Consider the following 6,777-nt stretch of genomic DNA (forward strand, 5'->3'; position numbering starts at 1 on the left):
CAGTAAAACCTGATCTGAGAATTCATGTCCCAGTGCTGAAATAAACCATTGTGCAGCAAAGAATAGTACACAATGTAAGCACTCAGGAAAGAAGAAAATAATTTTATCCTGATTTCTAGTGTCTTCCTGACTTGTGAGCACCCTCCCATACTCACACATGTCAGCAGAACGCAGCGGAGATATATTTATATGAAAATCCGGCTGTCTCCACAGCTATCTATAGCGTTTCTTTCTGCGCCCTTAGCTCTATCCTATGGCTATGGGTTTGGTTTTCTTCGGTTTGGTTCCAGCGCCTGGAACTTCCCTGTGCAAAGGGACAGTATCAGCACCCTGTGTCCAAAGGGGACCGAAATAAAGAGCCATCATGCGATCAAACCAGCAGCTTGGATGGGTTGGGGGGCACATGGGGAGCCTCGAGCATTGAAGCATCCTTTTCTGGGGTGCCAGCAGTGGGGAAGGGGATCCCCCCACGGGCCTCCCTGCAGACGAGGGCCCCTGCTCAGAAAGAAGTGGCGGCACATCAGTATGCAGAAGTGGTCGCTGCTCGCCAATAAATTAGCATAAACCACTCTAGGAGGTAAATAGACATACAAGGCGCCAGTGTGTGCAGCGTGGGCTGCGGCTTTGTCTCAGCCCCACTATTGTCACGGCCCCTGCTGCACACTGACCGAGTGGGGCCGGTGTGGTGGGCTCTTACACTTTTGACTGCTGGATAAAAGGGGGGAACATAAAGAGAGGGGAGAACTTTTTTTCGGGTTTTTTTATAAGTCCAGACGAAGTTACAGACGTCTGTTAAACGTCAATTACAGCTGAATAAAGACGTCTGCTTGAGGCTTAGTTATGGCTCCTTTCAGCCACCGAGATTTTTCCAAGGCTGGCCCGGGATGCCTTCGGCAACCTAATTTGGAGATTGTAACTCTATAAACAGGCTCTGGCATTAATCAAGGCTGGTGAAAATGCAAATGATAGCATGGAGGGGGATCAGGGATGGGACGGGGTCCTGTGCCTTGCAACTCGGGGCAGGGAGTAGAGGGAAGCAAAGAGGAGGAAGAAAGAGGCCATGCAGAGGAGCGGGGATCCATAAATAGAGAGCTTGGTGGGGTTTGCTGACTTTCCTCCTGGTGCTCTGGGAATCTGGTCCCATCAGGACTCCTCTGTACCCGCCTCCGCTTCCCACCGGTTAACCCTTGCGGTGCTCCTGGCCGTACGAGCCAGGAGCACGGCCTTTCCATGCCTGGTTGCTTAGATTTTCCCAGCAAGACCAAGGCCAAAATACCAACAAACTGGGCATTTAATGCCTTAAAATCCTGGAGGGTCACTGGGTGTTTTGGAGAACCCGGACTATATAAGAGAGGGTGTCAGAGCAGCATGGGGACTGCAGCATGGGGGCAGGGCAGCTCGTGCTCTGCGTGGTCCCCCATCACTTGTTATGTGGCTTCTTGATATCGTCTCCATTTCGTCATAGACTCTTCAGCAGGGACAGGGTACCTAGGGACCTTCTTCCCTCTTGGATACATCCACGTCGAGAGGATGAGGGTGGAGGGCTGGAACTCCCCTTGGCCTCATCAGCAATCAGCAGTCAGCCTTGTGTCCTGGGATGCTCTGGCAGGCTGAGGTCAGTACCTGGTGAGGAGAACCATGTCCTATCCTACAGCCATGTCATAGCTAGACGTTGCAACCCAGAATATAGGAATAAGCCTGAAAATCAGAGTGGAAACAGTGCTGATGCTGAGGGCTAACAGTGTCTTACTTGTAAGATGGAGGAGGCTCACTCCTTGCTCCCCTGACCCGTGGAGCATCCTTCCTGTGCTCTGCCCGTGTTCAGCGCCGCGCCGGCCCAATGCACCATGCGGTGACTGTGGACTGGATGGTCCAGAGAAACACCAATCTGTCTCCCTTCCCCAGATCTTCTGGGATTCTTTGTTTTTTGGAAACATTTGAGAAGACAGGTGCAGTCCAGGAGTACTTTAGAGATAAAAGTAACACGAGAGCCTGCTTCCCATTCCCACCTCCTTGAGAAAGCATTTTCTCCTCTCATTTCCACTCTACGGGGAGCATCCTCTCCCCATCCCAGCCTCTCTTTTTTTCTTCTTCGTCATTCCCTTTCCCCCATCTCACATGGTCACATATTTTCCTGTCTCCTCTCTATTTCCATATCAGAAAAATCAGACTGGCAGAGAGATACAAGACACTCAGACACAGAAACTCCAGTGACCCCCTTCTCTGGTTCCTTGGAGAAACTCTGTGTCTATTGTACTGAATTCAATAAACCTGGGGTACCAGGTTTCTCTTTGGCCCGTGGAGATGGGGGTTGGAGTGGCGGCCACTTCACAGACCTGCCATGGGACTGGCTTGAGGGGGTGACAAAAAGGGGGATTTACTGCAGAGAATTGAAACAGAAACGCACATCCCAGGTCCTTCCCCTGCGGGTGGTGATCAGGAGGGAGCCCGCCCTTCCCAAGCCATCAGCCTGACACTGCTGGGGACTGAAACCGGGCGTATTTTCCCCTGGCTGACTTCCATCCACTCATAGCTTCACCGTGATGGGCTGAAAAACCAACAGCATGCTTCTAGAAAACACCTGAAGGATCCCCTCCAACCTGGAGAGGGTCTACAGGAAGGATTTAGGCCAGAGGAGCTTCTTTTGGTTATGGTTTCTACACAGCTGAAGCATCCCGAGAAACCTGTAGTTGGTCCCGGGGAAGTGTGAATGAGGGAGGTGACGTGCCGAGGCTGTGGGGAACCCCTTGCAGGGAGGTGGCATGTGTTCACGGGTGTCTTTTGCAGGATTTGATTTTTCACAACAGGATGCGGTTCAGGGGTAAGCCAAGAGAAGGACGAGAGGGTGAGACCTCAGAGGGCTGCAAACGCCGGCGTAGGCAGAGACACAAAGCGGCAGTCCCCAAACAAGCAGCTGGTTGTTATGGGCTGGGCAGGGATCGCTGTTTCTCTGCGGCCCCCGGCTGATGCTACCGTAACCCTGCGTTCACATCCTTTCCCCTTTCACCTGGGAAGAGGGGGACAGGCGGCTTTTCGGGGAGCTGACAGCACTTCCAAAGAAGGGAAGGTCAGACCTTGCGGTGAGAAAGTACCGCTGAGCTCAGAAACCAAGAGACAACAGAAAAAGAAGGGACGGAGGTGGGGAGGAGGATGGAGATGAGAGGATCAAGAGGGGGGATGTGGATCAGGGCACAGAGCCAGCCCGGCAGACAACGCCCAGGGCTTCCCGAAAAAAAAAAGGCGGATGGGGTGGACCAGCGACAGCTGGAAGATTTAATTGCTCCTCTCCGCAGACCTGCTCGGCTCCCTCCCTCTCAGATCTGCATTTCAATATGAGAGCAGCAGTAAGTGGGATGCCGCTGGAAGGGGTTAGAATGATTAATCATTTAAAAAGCAAGATCTTAATTACAGGGTGCAATTTTTGCTATTTAAGGAGTCCATTAGTTTCCAGAAAGGAAAAAAAAAATATATATATATTGCAGGTTATTCTCCTTTTGAAGAAAATGGGAGGGGGGGGGCTGGGGGGCCGCAGCACCCAGGCTGGCGTGGCCGCCCCTGCCGGGGCGAGGGCGTTGGTGTGCGAGGATGGCGAGGGGGAGGTGGTGTCATTTGTTCCCCGAGTGATATTTTTGAAGGGTGCTGGCTGCAACCGTTCGCCGTGCTCAACCACGCGTTGGCACAATCTGTGCCGGAGCAGGCAGACGGCTTCAGCTCAGCCTCCCCCGGCACGGCTCCTCCTCCCCGGGGGCAAGGGGAGGATTTGGCCACTGTCAGAACCGCTGACCCCTCGGCCGAAATAGCTCCCAAAGGGCATATCGGGGGGTAATTGCCCTGATAACAGCTTGTCTGCTGGGAGCCAGGTTGAAACCTCGCACAGCTCATCTTGCCCATGGCTGGGGCAGCTCCAGCCATGCTGGAGGGCTGCAGAGTGCCGTGGGCCACGATGCCACCCCTGACTGGGGACACAGGGCATTGGGACGCAAGGGGATGCCGGCTCAAATGATGCCCGTGATGCCCTGGTCCCAACAGCTGCGGGCTCGGCCCCGTCTCGGCCCGCGCCGCAGCCTGGAGGGAGGTGACGGGGGTTAATCGCCCACCGCCTCCCCTCTGACCCCTCTGTGGGTTTTTCTCTTGTATGGTCATTTAGCCGTCCCCTGACACAAAAGAGAGCGATTAAACACAGCTCAGGCCCTTCATGCTTTAGTGGATTAATTTGCTGATCCCCCACGGATTAAAGGTCTCGACAGGATCAGCGGGAGCAGCGGGGCAGACCCCGGCGGGAGGAGGCCAGCGATAGTCCCGGGCAAGCCCCAGCCCGCAGCAATCCCCCTCTCCAGGGACCTTGCGGTGTCACTGAGCCGTGTCAGGGTTCAAGGCATCGGAAGCTCGCCTAAATACTGCGTTCCCAAACCCTCCCGCTTGCTTCACCGAACAGCCGAGGGACGGGGGGTCCCTATCGCCCCGCTCACTCCAGCAACGGGAGCAGAGTCCATCCCTGATGCACCCAGCAAAGGCGGACGGGGCGAGCGTGACCGGCTGCTCCAGAGGAAAGGGGGGACGGTGGTGTCTTTGGGGGGCTGCACCCCAATGGGGGGGGGGGGGGGCGGTTGCCCTCCCCGGGCCTGCGGGAAGCAGAGATTGCATCTGCCTTTAATTACTCCCTCTCTGCATATCAGATGCTTGTGCACCTTCTGCACATGAATGCTGATTAATTGCAGGGTTAGGCTCCGAGGCAGGCCGGACCACATTATTTCTGATGTTTGCTCTTTTCACGAGGAGAATAAATGCCATGAATCCACAGTAATCAGTGGCTTTTAGCTTGTCACTCTTATGACACTCTTTACTTAGACCAGGAAATGGCAAATGTGGTGGAAATAAGAACTTTATTATCTCTTTTTTTTTTTTTTTTTTTTGCTCCCAAAAGGGAGGTGTGTGACGAGGAGGGAGAAGAAGGCGGTGGGGGCATCTTGCAGCATGGAAGAGGGAGAAAGCGGCTCCATTTTCCCTGCACCCAAGGAGCCGTGCTTCACCCTGTTCAGTGAGGGAGAGGAGAAAAGCAGCAGCATCTTCTTTGTGGAAGGAGGCCGGGGCAGTACTCCAGCCTGAGGCTGTCCCGGCACCTCCAGGCTGGGCCAGTGGTGGAGACGGCAGAGCTGGAGGGCAGCAGTGTCTCTGCCACCCTCTGTAGCGCCCGTGGCCTTGCCTGAAATACCAAGCGTGGGCATTCACCGTACGGCCAGCTCCAGGGATGGACGTCCCCACGTGCCACATCCAGCCTAGGCAACATCCCGTAGCTTAACCAAAGGAGAGGAACAAGGAGGAGGGGGACACTCAGAAGGGTGCTGGGCCACCCATCAGGGATGGGCATTGGGGGACGAACAGCAGCACCCGCAGCATCTCCCATCCCTCATCCCTCGCCTTCCCTCGCTGGCAAGCCCCTCTCTCCTCCCAGCCGAGCCCCATCAGCTCAGGTGGGAAACCCTTTCACCGCCTCCCTCAATGCCCTGCTACCGATCTCATTGCCGCCGCTTAGCTCAGTGCGAGGGCAGCCCCCTGCTTTTCAGCAGCGAACATCTGGCGTGCCGCGGGCGGCTGGCCACCGGCCGCCTCCGGCCCCCTCCCCACGCCACCAGGGATGCCCGCAATTAGGCAGGCTTCGAGCCCTGGCCGTGGCCCCGCTCAGGTGAGCGCCCGGTTCCCGCGGATGGAGGTGTAATTAAGGTTAATCAGAGGGCTGGGGGGTCAGGGCGGTGGTGGGGAGACCCAGCGAGCCTAATGGCGACCGTAATTAGGCAGCTGTGGAGAAGCAGTTAATGAAGACGGCTTAATAAATAGCGGTTAATAAAGCTCTTCCTGAGCAGCCTTCTGGCCCGGGTAATTGAGGGATTTGCAAGTGCCATCTCCCCCTTAACCCTGTAATGAGCAGACCCGTGGCAGCCCGTCTTAACCCTTCCAGGGACGGAGGCGGTCGCGGCGGGGCTGTTGGTCACCCCTCGCTCTGCGGGGACGTGGTAGCGGGGCTGGGGACGTGGGAAGTGGGTTTGAGCCTCTCCCCCTGCCACCGGGTCCCGGGGCTCCCTCTGCCCTGTGGCTTCCCCCGGAGCCCTTTGAGCCATGCTCAAAGCGGCTGGCAGAGACTTTTCTCGCAGATGCTGTGGTTTCCCACGCCTGCCTCAGCATTATGCAATCTCCCCCCCTCCAAGCCCTCTCTGCTCCCCCCCCCCCCCGGCCCCACCACCCACCAGCGCTGGGATGTCATCATCAGCCCAGGCCCTGGGAACCCACATTGTTAGCTTAGTAAATAGAGAAATCCCCACTCAAGCATTGCAAATGAGGGCAGAGGGGGAGCCCGGGAACCGCGCCGGCCACGGCGGGCCGCGGGGTCTCTCCCCTCTCTCTCTCTCTTTGAGTTGTCAGATGAATTCAGTGGTTAACAAAGAGCAAGGGAGGGAGCTGAGCTGCCGTCGCAGCTGGGCAGGGCGATAAGAGGAGGCAGGACTGTAATGCCACCGCTCCGGCGAGCAGCTTCTGCCCTGCGATACCTGCCACAGGTGGGCAGGAGCCCGGCGTACCCCCATGGCTGTGCCTGCCGTGTACCCAAGCATCAGCAGCTCCGCACCCCGAGGCTCGTACTGCAACAGGGGGTGATGTTTCGGAGAGTGAGGCAGCCAGGGGAAAGGCTGAGGGGGGCTGGGGACGCATCCCATCCTCGCTTCGTTTCCCTGCTACTGGTTGTACCTGCATGGCTGCAGTTCCCCGGGGAGTCCTGGGGACCCT

This window comes from Aptenodytes patagonicus, chromosome 10 (genome assembly GCF_965638725.1).
Source record: "Aptenodytes patagonicus chromosome 10, bAptPat1.pri.cur, whole genome shotgun sequence".
In the NCBI taxonomy this organism is placed as follows: domain Eukaryota; kingdom Metazoa; phylum Chordata; class Aves; order Sphenisciformes; family Spheniscidae; genus Aptenodytes; species Aptenodytes patagonicus.